The sequence below is a fragment of the Bos indicus genome, chromosome 6, assembly GCF_029378745.1.
Source record: "Bos indicus isolate NIAB-ARS_2022 breed Sahiwal x Tharparkar chromosome 6, NIAB-ARS_B.indTharparkar_mat_pri_1.0, whole genome shotgun sequence".
Taxonomy (NCBI): Eukaryota; Metazoa; Chordata; class Mammalia; order Artiodactyla; family Bovidae; genus Bos; species Bos indicus.
The window spans coordinates 38,262,794-38,276,212 of NC_091765.1; the positions used below are offsets into that span (position 1 = coordinate 38,262,794).

The window sequence follows — 13,419 nt, forward strand, 5'->3', positions numbered from 1 at the left end:
TTTAAAAGTCTCTTGGAATCATCACAATTGTTATTACTAATGACAAATCATTAATATATGTGGATAGATACTTATACATCTATGCCTCTGTAGCTCCCTGGTAGTTCAGACGGTAAAGAATCTGCCTGCAATGCAGGGGACCTGGGTTTGATCCCTGGGTAGGGAAAATTCCCTGGAGGAAGAAATGGCAACCCAGTCCAGTATTCTTGCCTGGAGGATTTCATGGACAGAGGAGCCTGGCAGGCTACAGTCAATGGGGTAGCAAAGAACAGGACACAACTGAGCAACTAACACTTCATGCCTCTATATATCCCTACTTGTACATATCTACTAAAATTCAGATTTTCCAAGTCATAAAATTAATTTGATATGGATCTGAATAAACACTTGAGACCAAATTTTAAGTATCAAATTATCATGAGTGTTAACAAATTTGCAACACTAATGTAAAAACACTTTTAGTAAGTTACTGTTATTTCAGCAAAAACCAAATAAGATGAATGCTTTGATATTCTTTGACACATTAGCTATATCTCTGTTAATTCAGTGGCTCTACAAGATGAAAAACAATGAACTTGCTCATCAACATATGCAATATATCTGTTAATAAGCAGAACCTTCTTTGATTTGCTTGATGAATATAAAATGTCAGATAGGTCCAAGACATAAGCACCAATGCTTTATGGTTTTACAGTCATTTAAAAGTAAACAAAAAGATAGGAGGGGATGGAAGAGGAAGAGGAGAGGAGACGAGAGGGAAGAGAAGAAATGAGTAAATTTCCGGGATCTAGAACTCACCTTTTCTGGCTCATAACAAAATCAAAAGGAATCAAATATAGTTTATATTAATCCTAAAAGCAAGCAGTAAGATATCATAAATGTCATGACATTTTTCACAACTCTGGCATTTAAATCTACTTTGTTCACATTAGAACATGGAATGGACTGATTGCTGCATTCACATAACCAACATACAAAATGTTTTGTCCTAATGAAAATTTTAACAATACTATTGTTAAAGCTGGGTCACAGAAATATGGGGATTCATTATGCTTTCTTTTCTATATATTTAAAATTTCCCATAATGATTCTTATAAATTATACTGAAGATTTCAAATATTCTCCTGGGAAAGCTACTTTTATTTCCCCAAGGAGTAATCAGTGTTTGCAGAGGTTTGGTATAAAACAGAGATCTGCAACAGTGCTGCTGTGCTGTGCTTAGTCGCTCAGTCATGTTCAATTCTTTTCAACCCCATGGACTGTAGCCCACTAGGCACCTCTGTCCATGGGGATTCTCCAGGCAAGAATACTAGAGTGGGTTGCCATGCCCTCCTCCAGGGGATCTTCCCAACCCAGGGATCGAACCCAGGTCTCCCACACTGCAGAAGGATTCTTCACCATCTGAGCCACCAGGGAAGCTCAAGAATACTGGAGTGGGTAGCCCATCCCTTCTCCAGGGGATCTTTCCAATCCAGGAATTGAACTGTGGTCTCCTGCATTGCTGGTGGATTCTTTACCAGGGGAGCTACCAGGGAAGCCCGGATGGAAGGTGGAAAAGTGGCATTCCTGTGAACTTCACCACTTAAAAGCTAACTAACAAAAATGTCAACTAACACCCAATTAAACATCAGAATAAGGACTAAATCCTTGGGGAGAAAAACATTCACAATCCAGCTTCAAGTCAATTTTTATACTCTTATGGTTTCTGCCAAACTGGAACTTTGGGGCATGCTATAATTTTCAAAAAAACACAATATAGGACTTCCCTGGTGGTCCAGTGGCCAAGACTCTGTGGTCCCAATGTAGGGGGACCAGGTTTGATCCCTGGTCAGGGAGCTGGATCCCACATGCTGCAACTAAGAGTTTCCATGCTGCAACTAAAGATCCCACATACTGTAACTAAGAGCTGGCACAACCAAATAAGTAAATATTTTAAAAACAAAACAAAATATATCAAAATTCTACAGAAGCAAACCTTTTGCTTTTGTCTCTGGAGCAAAAGGAAGGCATCATTGGGTTGAAAATAGAGCAAATATTTCATCAGATTGTTGTTTGTAGGGTAGAAGGTTAAACTAAAAAGAATCAGAACAGAAGAGGGGAAACTAAGGCTTTGTGCAGTAGTCCAGGCAAACAAAAGCAAGGATGACTTAGACTGGAATGGAAAAAGAAGGAAAAGAATGGACTTAAGATATATTTGGAAGCATAATAAATAATAACTGGGTACAGGTGTGGAGATGCAGAGTAAGTGAAAGATGACTTTCTGACTTGTGAAACTAGGTACAATCAGAAAAAAAACCAAAGGAACAGCTTTGGTATTTGGTAGAGGGAGAAGGCAATGGTGACCCATTCTAGTACTCTTGCCTGGAAAATCCCATGGACGGAGGAGCCTGGTGGGCTGCAGTCCATGGGGTCGCTAAGAGTCAGACATGACTTGAGCGACTTCACTTTCACTCTTAACTTTCATGCATTGGAGAAGGAAACGGCAACCCACTTCAGTGTTCTTGCCTGGAGAATCCCAGGGACAGAGGAGCCTGGTGGGCTGCCATCTAAATGGACACGACTGATGCGACTTAGCAGCAGCAGCAGAGGGAGATCAAAAGTTCAGTTTTAGACTAGTCTTATTTATGATACCTGAAAGACATACAAGTGGAGAAAGAAATCAAATATTGAGACAGGCGAGTAACTGGGAAGAGAGCAAGTGAGGGTCACAAGAAAATGTTTAGGATTTTGTTTAAAGAAGTAATCATTATATATTTCAGCTATGGAAGTCTAAAACCTACAGTGAACCATGTTACATTTACTCTACTATATTTGACACAATTGGTGAAAACTGACTTGAGGTAGTCTTTCCAAATTACTTGTATTTATTATAAAGATACGTGCCTAACAAAAAATAAAATAAAACATAAAATTAGTAAGTCTATCTAGGTTAAGTCTATTCCTTATTTTTCTGACACATAATAAGGGATAAAGTTGCAGGGTGGGGGGTTGGGGAACGACAAAACACCACACCCAATAATAATCAAGGTCCAAAGCCACCCCTGGACCTACAAATGTTAAGAACACAAGAATGCAGAGGTGCCACATCATTCCTGCAGCAAAAGTTCTGAGCTAAGAAAGATCAGAATTTATACTCTACTATATTCCGTTGTATGACTGGTTTCTTTAGAGTTCTTGTTGTACATACTTTTGCAACAACTGGCTTAAGGCAAACTAGCACATCCTAATGGTTGATCCTAGAAACTGATACACCTATATACTGACTCTACTATCACAAATATGAAAACTGCTCTATGTTCCATCTGGATAATGTTCTCACGATCCAATTAAACCTCTTAAATACAAGCCTGGAAATGATTCCTTAATCTTCCTCCTTTTTCTATATGCCCACAGCTCATCTATGACTAAAATCTACTGATTTTAATGCTTCATATCTTTTGAATTCTTCTTCCTCCTCCGTTTCTACCACTACTCTTATTTCAGACCCTCATAATTTCTTGGTTGGGCTATCCTGACATTTCCCTGATTGATCTGCCTGTCCTATTCTTCTACTGGCAGCTGTGCTGTGCTGAATCGCTCAGTTGTGTCCAACTCTTTGCGACCCCATGGACTGTAGCCCATCAAGCTCCTCTGTCCATGGGATTCTCCAGGCAAGAATACTAGAGTGGGTTGCCATGCCCTCCTCCAGGGGATCTTCCCAACCCAGGGATCGAACCCAGGTGTCCCTCATGGCAGGCAGATTCGTTATCATCTGAGCCATCAAAACCACAAATTAAACTACATCACTCCCATGCTTTAAAATCTTGCAATGGTTTTCTACTACCTATGAGTTACTGAACTTCTTTATCTGTAAAGTGTGGATGATAAAAATAGTTCCTACTTATGTTGTGAAAATCAAATGAATTGTAGTATAATTAAGCATTTAATGCCTAATGAACAGTAAAATAATATAATTTAAAATAACAATAATTACTGTCATATACTGCTTTGGTTTTTCTCCATGATTTAGCTTCTAGTTCCCTTCTCAAGTCCCACAATCATTCCTGGACACATACAAAGAAATTTAATCACTCTTCTCTATACCACAAAGGGACAAGAATGTCTAAACCCAGAGTATTTCTCCCTACTTCTGAATTCAAAGTTTTGAAATAAAGAACACAGTTCTAGTATTAATGTTTTAAATGCATCAGGAAGCAGGAAGGATTAGATTTGCTAATTTTAAAACCAGGTTTTACCAGAAGAGTAATATAGACTTAAAAGTAAATTCTATCTTCATTATTTTCTAGATGAAAAGTCTTAGACAAGTTTCAAACACTAAAAGTGATTTATTCAAGAGAATGTAGTATTTAGATGAATAGCATTGTTTTTAAGTATTTATTTTTATTTGTAACAATTAAATGTTTGACTTATGGTAAAAACTGTTACTTTTCCAACTATTTTAGAGTAAATGTTCCACATGATAACCCATCACTCTTGAATTCTTTAATAACTATTTCCTAGGAAGGCATTCTCTTACAAATATAGCCATTTGTTATAAAATCAGGAAATTAACAATGAAGCATCATGCTCATTGCTACTCAGGTGTCACTGCTCCTAGGCCCCTTCTTAGAGAACAATTTAGGGCATAAGTACATATTTCTATATTCTATATCTATATAGAATAAAAACCATGAATTCACACCAACATCTCTTTTCCAATTCAATAATATGGAAAGCATTCTAGTATTTTCCAACTTCCGTAACAGTAACTCTGTTCTCAGACACTGATATGCCTGGCTCCCATTATCCTTAATGTTACTTACTGGACCAGTCTCCCATTGTGGCTGCTTCTCCATCCCCACATGGATGCTCTCTTCACCCCTTTTTGCCACAACACCCGCACGCCTTCTCCATGAGTAAAACCTCTCCACCTTGCTCAGGCTGCTATTCCTCATGCCTGGCACTCCTAAAAGAATATCCTCATCTTGCTTAGCTACTAACATCCCTTACACAACTGACTCTCCACTAGGATGTCTTCCTCTCCCCACCCTCAGGCTCTGATCTTGCACTGGGATGCCTGCAAACACGGACTCCCATCTCACCCAACTTGAGGCATGATACACCCATACTAGGCTACCCTCCTACACAGATGCCTGTCTGCTGCCCCCACTGGCCCCCATCACCTCCAAGTAGATGCCCTCCTCATCCTCTTACCCTGTACCAGGCTACTCTCCTTTACAAATACCAATTTGACCCTGCTTAGCTCCAAAACCTTACACTGGTGTGCCCTCCTAAGCAGATTGCTCCTCATGCCTCCAGTTCCATTATCGCACATGGGGACACTTCTTATCCCTGCCAGGCTCTGACATCCCACCTTTCAAGAGGACATGCCGCTGCCCCTGCCCCAGACATACCTTTGTTTGGTTCCACCTGATGATTTCAGTACTAAAATGTTCAGAAAAGGAAGAAGAAAGGAACAAGGAAGAATAACTGATGACATTTTAAAAACAAAAAGTGATACCAGTAAATAAACTGCATACTACTAAGTCGCTTCAGTTGTGTCCGATTCTGTGCGACCCCATGGACTGCAGCCTACCAGGCTTCTCTGTCCATGGGATTCTCCAGGCAAGAACACTGGAGTGGGTTGCCATTTCCTTCTCCAATGCATGAAAGTGGAAAGTGAAAGTGAAGTCGCTCAGTCGTGTCCGACTCTTATCGACCCCATGAACTGCAGCCTACCAGGCTCCTTGGTCTATGGGATTTTTCGGGCAACAGTACTGGAGTGGGGTGCCATTGCTTTCTCCCAAATAAACTGCATAAGCACCCATAATTCAAGCTAAATAAAAAGATAATCTATTTGTCAAAGTATCCACATTTTCTTAAAGAAACAATGGTCTATTCCTTTACATTAATTCTTTCTAAATTTGAAAAGTCAATGGAAAATTGATAAATAAGACAGTATCATCTTTTTCTAGCCAAACATGCATTCTATTTAAATATCTTACAAAGAAGCTTGTAGCAAAAGCTAGTTCATTAAAAAAAATAAAACTCTACCAACATTATTTTGAGAGTTTTAAAAAATTGAGATTTCAAACACTAGAATTAAGTATTTAAAAAAAATACTTTGAATATATAAGTTTCACGTATTTTCAGTATAATGACAATTGTACTGTTTTCAGTACACTTATGCCCAGATATAACTCTGCAAAACCAGCCTCAATAGTTACAGGAGTAATACCCTTTCCTTGCTCCCTGCTTCTATGAGGAAGGATGCGTCATCTGCACAATCTCAGACTCTCTTTACTCCTAGGGAAATATAGTGACTATTCTTATTCTCATTGGTGATTTTGTAAAAAATAACTGAGTAGACCCTTGGATGTAGCTATTGAGAGAACATACATGCAAAGAGCTCATATTCTATCTGCATCCCTGGTATGCCTAGGACTCGGTAGATAAATAGGCATATTTATGTGTTTGCTGCTCAGTTGTGTCTGACTCTGCAAATCTGTGGGCTGTCCATGGAATTCTCCAGGCAAGAATACTGCAGTGGGTTGCCACTCCCTTCTCCAGGGGATCTTCCTGACCCAGGAATCAAACCAGGGTTGCCTGCACTGCAGGCAGATTCTTAGCCGTCTGAGTTACAAGGAAAGCCCTATGCCAGAACCCAATTTTCCTACTAAGTTATCTCTCTTATCTGCCTTCTATCATTAATAAAAGTGATATTCTGCTTCCATCTTTCTCCTTGTTTTAATTTTCAAGTTGTTAAGAACCCAGGCAAAAAAAGGGTGCTATTTTAGAGTATTTCAGCAATCCAGTATCTTCATTAATTTATTGAAATGGAAATTGCTCATTTTCCCAGCTTTGACTCAAATGGGCTGCTTCAATTTGAGCTTCTTAAAACTATTACAAACAAAAAACCCTCAAACCTGAACCAACAGATGTCCAAAGTGAAAATAAGTTGATTTATATGATCATGCTTATTACTCATTCAAAAAAAAAAAAACCTCAAACGCTCACAATTTCCTTATAGACACCATAATTTATACTTTCAATCCTATTTCCTACTTCTATCCTGTATTCCAATGACACTAGAATGCTGAATATTTTCAGAATATATACTATTTAGATTTCTATATCTTTGCTTATACTATCCCTCAACCTGTTCTTTCCACCCGACTTTCCAGCTGGATCATTTAACTTAAGGATCAGTAAACTATAGCCAGTATGTAAAATCTGCCTACTTTTCTAGATAATTTTGTTTTTGGACCACACTATGCTCATTTACTTACACACTGCTTTTGCACTAGAATAGATATCCATGTCTAAGGTAAGAGAAACCCCAGCAGGACAGTAGGTGCTGAGAGAGCATCAGAGGGCAGAGAGACTGAAACCACAATCACAGAAAACTAACCAATCTAATCACATGGACCACAGCCTTGTCTAACTCAATGAAACTAAGCCATGCCGTGTAGGGCCACCCAAGACGGATGGGTCATGGTGGAGAGTTCTGACAAAATGTGGTCCACTGAAAAAGGGAATGGCAAACCACTTCAGTATTCTTGCCTTGAGAACCCCATGAACAGTATGAAAAGGCAAAAACATAGGACACTGAAAGACGAACTCCCCAAGTCAGTAGGTGCCCAATATGCTACTGGAGATCAGTAGAGAAATAAGAATGAAAAGACGGAGCTAAAGCAAAAACAACACCCAGTCGTGGATGTGCCTGGTGATAAAAAAAGGTCCAATGCTGTAAAGCACAATACTGCATAAGAACCTGGAATGTTAGTCCATGAATCAAGGCAAATTGGAAGTGGTCAACCAGGAGATGGCAGGAGTGAACATCAACATTTCAGAAATCAGCAAAGTAAAATGGACTGGAACGGGTGAATTTAACTCAGATGACCACTATATCTACTACTGTGGGCAAGAATCCCTTAGAAGAAAAGGAGTAGCCATCGTAATCAACGAAAGAGTCTGAAATGCAGTACTTGCATGCAATCTCAAAAACGAAAAGAATGATCTCTGTCCGTTTACAAAGCAAACCATTCAATATCACTGTAATCCAAGTTTATGCCCCAACCAGTAATGCTGAAGAAGCTGAAGTTGAACAGTTCTATAAAGACTTACAAGACGTTTTAGAACTAACATCCAAAACAGATGTCCTTTTCATTATAGCGGACTGGAATGCAAAGTAGGAAGTCAAGAAACACATGGAGTAACAGGCAAATTTGACCTTTGGAGTACAGAATGAAGCCAGGCAAAGGCTAATAGAGTTTTGCCAAGAGATCGCGCTGGTCATAGCAAACACCCGCTTCCAACAACACAAGAGAAGATTCTACACATGGACATCACCAGATGGCCAACTCCGAAATTAGATTGACTATATTCTTTGCAGCCAAAGATGGAGAAGCTCTATACAGTCAGCAAAAACAAGACCAGGAGCTGACTGTGGCTCAGATCATGAACTCCTTATTGCCAAATTCAGACTTAAATTGAAGAAAGTAGGGAAAATCACTAGACCATTCATGTATGACCTAAATCAAATCCCTTAGGATTATACAGTGGAAGTGAGCAATAGATTTAAGGGACTAGATCTGATAGAGTGCTTGATGAAACATGGACGGCGGTTCGTGACATTGTACAGAAGATAGGGATCAAGACCATCCCCAAGAAAAAGATATGCAAAAATGCAAAATGTTTGTCTGAGGAGGCCTTACAAATAGCTGTGAAAAGAAGAGAAGCAAAAAGCAAAGGAGAAAAGGAAAGCTATACCCATTTGAATGTAGAGTTCCAAAGAATAGCAAGGAGAGATAAGAAAGCCTTCCTCAGTGATCAGTGCGAAGAAATAGAGGAAAACAACAGAATGGGAAGACTAGAGATCTCTTCAAGAAAATTAGAGATAACAAGGGAACATTTCATGCAAAGATGGGCTCAATAAAGGACGGAAATGGTAAGGACCTAACAGAAGCAGAAGATATTAAGAAGGGGTGGCAAGAATACACAGAAGAACTGTACAAAAAGGATCTTCACAACCCAATAATCATGATGGTGTGATCACTCACCTAGAGCCAGACATCCTGGAGTCCAAAGTCAAGTGGGCCTCAGGAAGCTTCACCACAAACAAAGCTAGTGGAGGTGATGGAATTCCAGCTGAGCTATTTCAAATCCTGAATGATGATGCTGTGAAAGTGCTGCACTCAATATGCCAGCAAATTTGGAAAAGTCAGCAGTGGCCACAGGACTGGAAAAGGTCAGTTTTCATTCCAATCCCAAAGAAAGGCAATGCCAAACAATGCTCAAACTACTGCACAATAGCACTGATCTCACACGCTACTAAAGTAATGCTCAAAATTCTCCAAGCCAGGCTTCAGCAATACGTCAACCATGAATTTCCAGATGTTCAAGCTGGTTTTAGAAAAGGCAGAGGAACCAGAGATCAAATTGCCAACATCTGCTGGATCATCGAAAAAGCCAGAGAGTTCCAGAAAAACATCTATTTCTGCTTTATTGACTATGCCAAAGCCTTTGACTGTGTGGATCACAATAAACTGTGGAAAATCCTGAAACAGATGGGAATACCAGACCACCTGACCTGCCTCTTGAGAAATCTGTATGCAGGTCAGGAAGCAACAGTTAGAACTGGACATGGAACAACAGACTGGTTCCAAATAGGAAAAGGAGTACGTCAAGGCTGTATACTGTCACCCTGCTTATTTAACTTAGATGCAGAGTACATTATGAGAAATGCTGGGCTGGAAGAAGCACAAGCTGGAATCAAGATTGGTGGGAGAAATATCAATAACCTCAGATATGCAAATGACACCACCCTTATGGCAGAAAGTGAAGAACTAAAAAGCCTCTTGATGAAAGTGAAAGAGGAGAGTGAAAAAGTTGTCTTAAAGCTCAACATTGAGAAAACTAAGATCATGGCATACAGTCCCATCACTTCATGGCAAATAGATAGGGAAACAGTGTCAGACTTTTTATTTTTTTGGGCTCCAAAATCACTGCAGATGGTGACTGCAGCCATGAAATTAAAAGACTCTTGCTCCTTGGAAGGAAAGTTATGACCAACCTGGACAGCATATTAAAAAGCAGAGACATTACTCTGTCAACAAAGGTCTGTCTAGTCAAGGTTATGGTTTTTCCAGTAGTCATGTACGGATGTGAGAGTTGGACTATAAGCTTTTGAACTGTGGTGTTGGAGAAGACTCTTGAGAGTCCCTTGGACTGCAAGGAGATCCAACCAGTTTATCCTAAAGATCAGTCCTGAGTGTTCATTTGAAGGACTGATGTTGAAGCTGAAACTCCAATACTTTGGCCACCTTATATGAACAGCTGACTCATTTGAAATGACCCTGATGCTGGGAAAAATTGAAGGCAGGATGAGAAGGGGACACAGAGGAAGAGATGTTTGGATGTCATCACCGACTCAATGGACATGAGTATGAGTAAACTCCAGGAGTTGGTGGACAGGGAGGCCTGGAGTGCTGCAGTCCATGGGGTAGCAAAGAGTCAGACTTTACTGAGCGACTGAACTGAACTGAACTTTGCACTAGAACAGAAGAGTTGAGTAGTTGCAATAAAGACCATATGGCTCACCAGGACTAAATGTTTACATCTAGCCCTTTACAAAAAAAGTCTGTAACCCTTACTTTCAGTCAATCCTTTTAAGTATAGTCATTTCAGATTCTTCAAATCAAATTAATTGCTCTGTCTTTCCATTATATTATGCCAACTCTAATACTTTACATCCCTCATAACTGTCAATCTTTAAAAGCAAATGTAGTAATTAGTCTTTTTACCCAACTCACAATTCCCACCTCTCCCAATACTTTAGGGGGAAGTATTCTTGAAGGAGCTTTTGCCCTTTTTTCTACACCTTATTCATCCTACCAAAGCAAAGAAAAATGACTAGTATTGGCAGCATCCTGATAGTTGTTCCTAGCAGAATGGATTAATGTTTTAAAGGTCATTTTTCATGCATGTCCAAGCCTACCACTCATCCTGCCTAGATGGTCCAATGTATCAACAACAAAACATAGGTAACAGGTAGTAAAGCTTCCTTGTTTATTAGAAGAGGCCTGCAGCTCCAGCTGCTTTGTCTTTGATAGGTTGGCAAGTTCAATTCAGAGTGATACTGTATTTTGGCCTCAGTTACAAGCCAGGTTCTTTAATACAACCTTACTGTCTAAAAAGCTAACATTTTGATTCTTTATTTTTCAGTCTATTTCCAATTCAGAACCTAGTTTAGAAAGAATCATAGAATTACACTCCAATTAACTGACACACAGTAGGACTCAAGATATTCGATGACTGACAACAGTAAACTAACTGGGAAAAAAATCTTTCTTTTAAAATGCGTAACACACTAATACTACATATATTAAGTTGATGAACTTACTTAGGAAAATATGTTTTGAAGGAAAAACAAGAGTTCACATTCAATGATTCAAACCAAGTCTATTTATTTAATTATTTCTCAATATTTTGTAGCTATCAAGTCTCAGCTTAAATTAACATATAAAGCAATCATGGATATTATCAATTCAGAAAAGTATTCTCCAACTTATTTTCTATCTATGAAACAAACATCCCTTAAGCCCAGTTCAGATCAGTAGCTCAGTCGTGTCTGACTTTTTGCAACCCCATGGAATGCAACACGCCATGTTTCCCTGTCCATCAGCAACTCCCTTCCAATTACTGCTCCATTCATTATGTTCTCCCTCAAAATGTACCTTCTCAAATGTTTTCTCCTCTTACATTAATCTTAAATACATTCTAACCTATTACAATACAGCTTCCATTCCCACCATTCTGCTTAAATTTATCCAGTCAAGGTCACCAAGTACTTCCATGCTGCCAAAAACAATGTACACTTCCCTGTTTAATGGTATTTGACATCTCATCAACATATAACAATCTCTCCTTATTGTAACACTCTTCTCTCCTCTTAGATTTGGTAATGCCATCTCTCCTGGTTTTTGTACTCAGCCAACAGTTTTACTTTACAGTGTAAAAGTCCAGTGGTCTTACTTTGAGACTCCTCTTCCACCATCCAAAGAGTGTTAAGATTCTTTAAGATGTGGTACCAAGTACTCTACTCCCCTCTAGTAATACTATCTCTTGCCCTTAGGTGGTCTCATTCATTTCCACAGATTTACATGTCATCTTTATGCTGATAATTCCTTAATTTATATGTTAGTCCAGAAACCACTACTACATAAGTATTACAGCAGTAATAGTAATTACTTTTCATAAAAACCAAAAATAGAGAACCTTTAAGGACAGATACTATCCTAGTTTCACAGATTTCTATCTGTGAAAAGTAAAATGACTTGTGCCTAAGGTTTTAACTTGTTCAGTCACTTAGTTGCATCCAACTCTTTGCGACGCCATGACTGCAGTACGCCAGACTTCCCTGTCCTTCACTATCTCCCGGACTTTGCTCAAACTCATGTCCATTTAGCTGATGATGCAACAACCATCTCATCCTCTGTCGCCCTCTTCTTCTCCTGCCCTCAATCGTCCCCAATGAATTGGCTCTTCCCATCGGGTGGCCAAAATATTGGAGCTTTAGCTACAGTTCAGTTCAGTTCAGTCGCTCAGTCATGGTCAACTCTTTGCAACCCCATGAACCGCAGCACGCCAGACTTCCCTGTCCATCACCAACTCCCAGAGTTTACCCAAACATGGCCATTGAGTCAGTGATGCCATCCAATCATCTCATCCTCTATTGTCCTTTTCTCCTCCTGCCCTCAATCTTTCCCAGCATCAGGGTCTTTTCAAACGAGTCAGCTCTTCTCAACAGGTGGCCAAAGTATTGGAGTTTCATCTTCAACATCAGTCCTTTGAATGAACACTCAGGACTGATCTCCTTTAGGATGGACTGGTTGGATCTCCTTGCAGTCCAAGGGACTCTCAAGAGTCTTCTCCAACACCACAGTTCAAAAGCATCAATTATTCAGTGCTCAGCTTTCTTTATAGTCCAACTCTCACATCTATTCATGACCACTGGAAAAACCATAGCCTTGACTGGACGGACCTTTGCTAACAAAGTAATGTCTCTGCTTTTTACAATGCTGTCCAGGTTGGTCACAACTTTCCTTCCAAGGAGCAAGTATCTTTTAATCTCATGGCTGCAGTCACCATCTGCAGTGATTTTGGAGCCCCCAAAAATAAAGTCAGTCACTGTTTCCCCATTTATTTCCCAAGAAGTGATGGGACCAGATGCCATGATCTTAGTTTTCTAAATGTTGAGCTTTAAGCCAACTTTTTCACTCCCCTCTTTCACTTTCATCAAGAGGCTTTTTAGTTCCTCTTCACCTTCTGCCGTAAGGGTGGTGTCATCTGCATATCTGAGGTTATTGATATTTCTCCCGGCAATCTTGATTCCAGCTTCTGCTTCTTTCAGCCCCGCATTTCTCATGATGTACTCTG

The 13,419-nt window shown here is 39.6% G+C and overlaps 1 protein-coding gene across 12 annotated transcripts in view; it reads right to left on the reverse strand.

Moving 5' to 3' along the window:
* Positions 1 to 13,419, reverse strand: part of LCORL (ligand dependent nuclear receptor corepressor like) — a 179,136-nt gene that overhangs the window by 157,451 nt on the left and 8,266 nt on the right. The gene's annotated exons all lie outside the window — the stretch shown is intronic.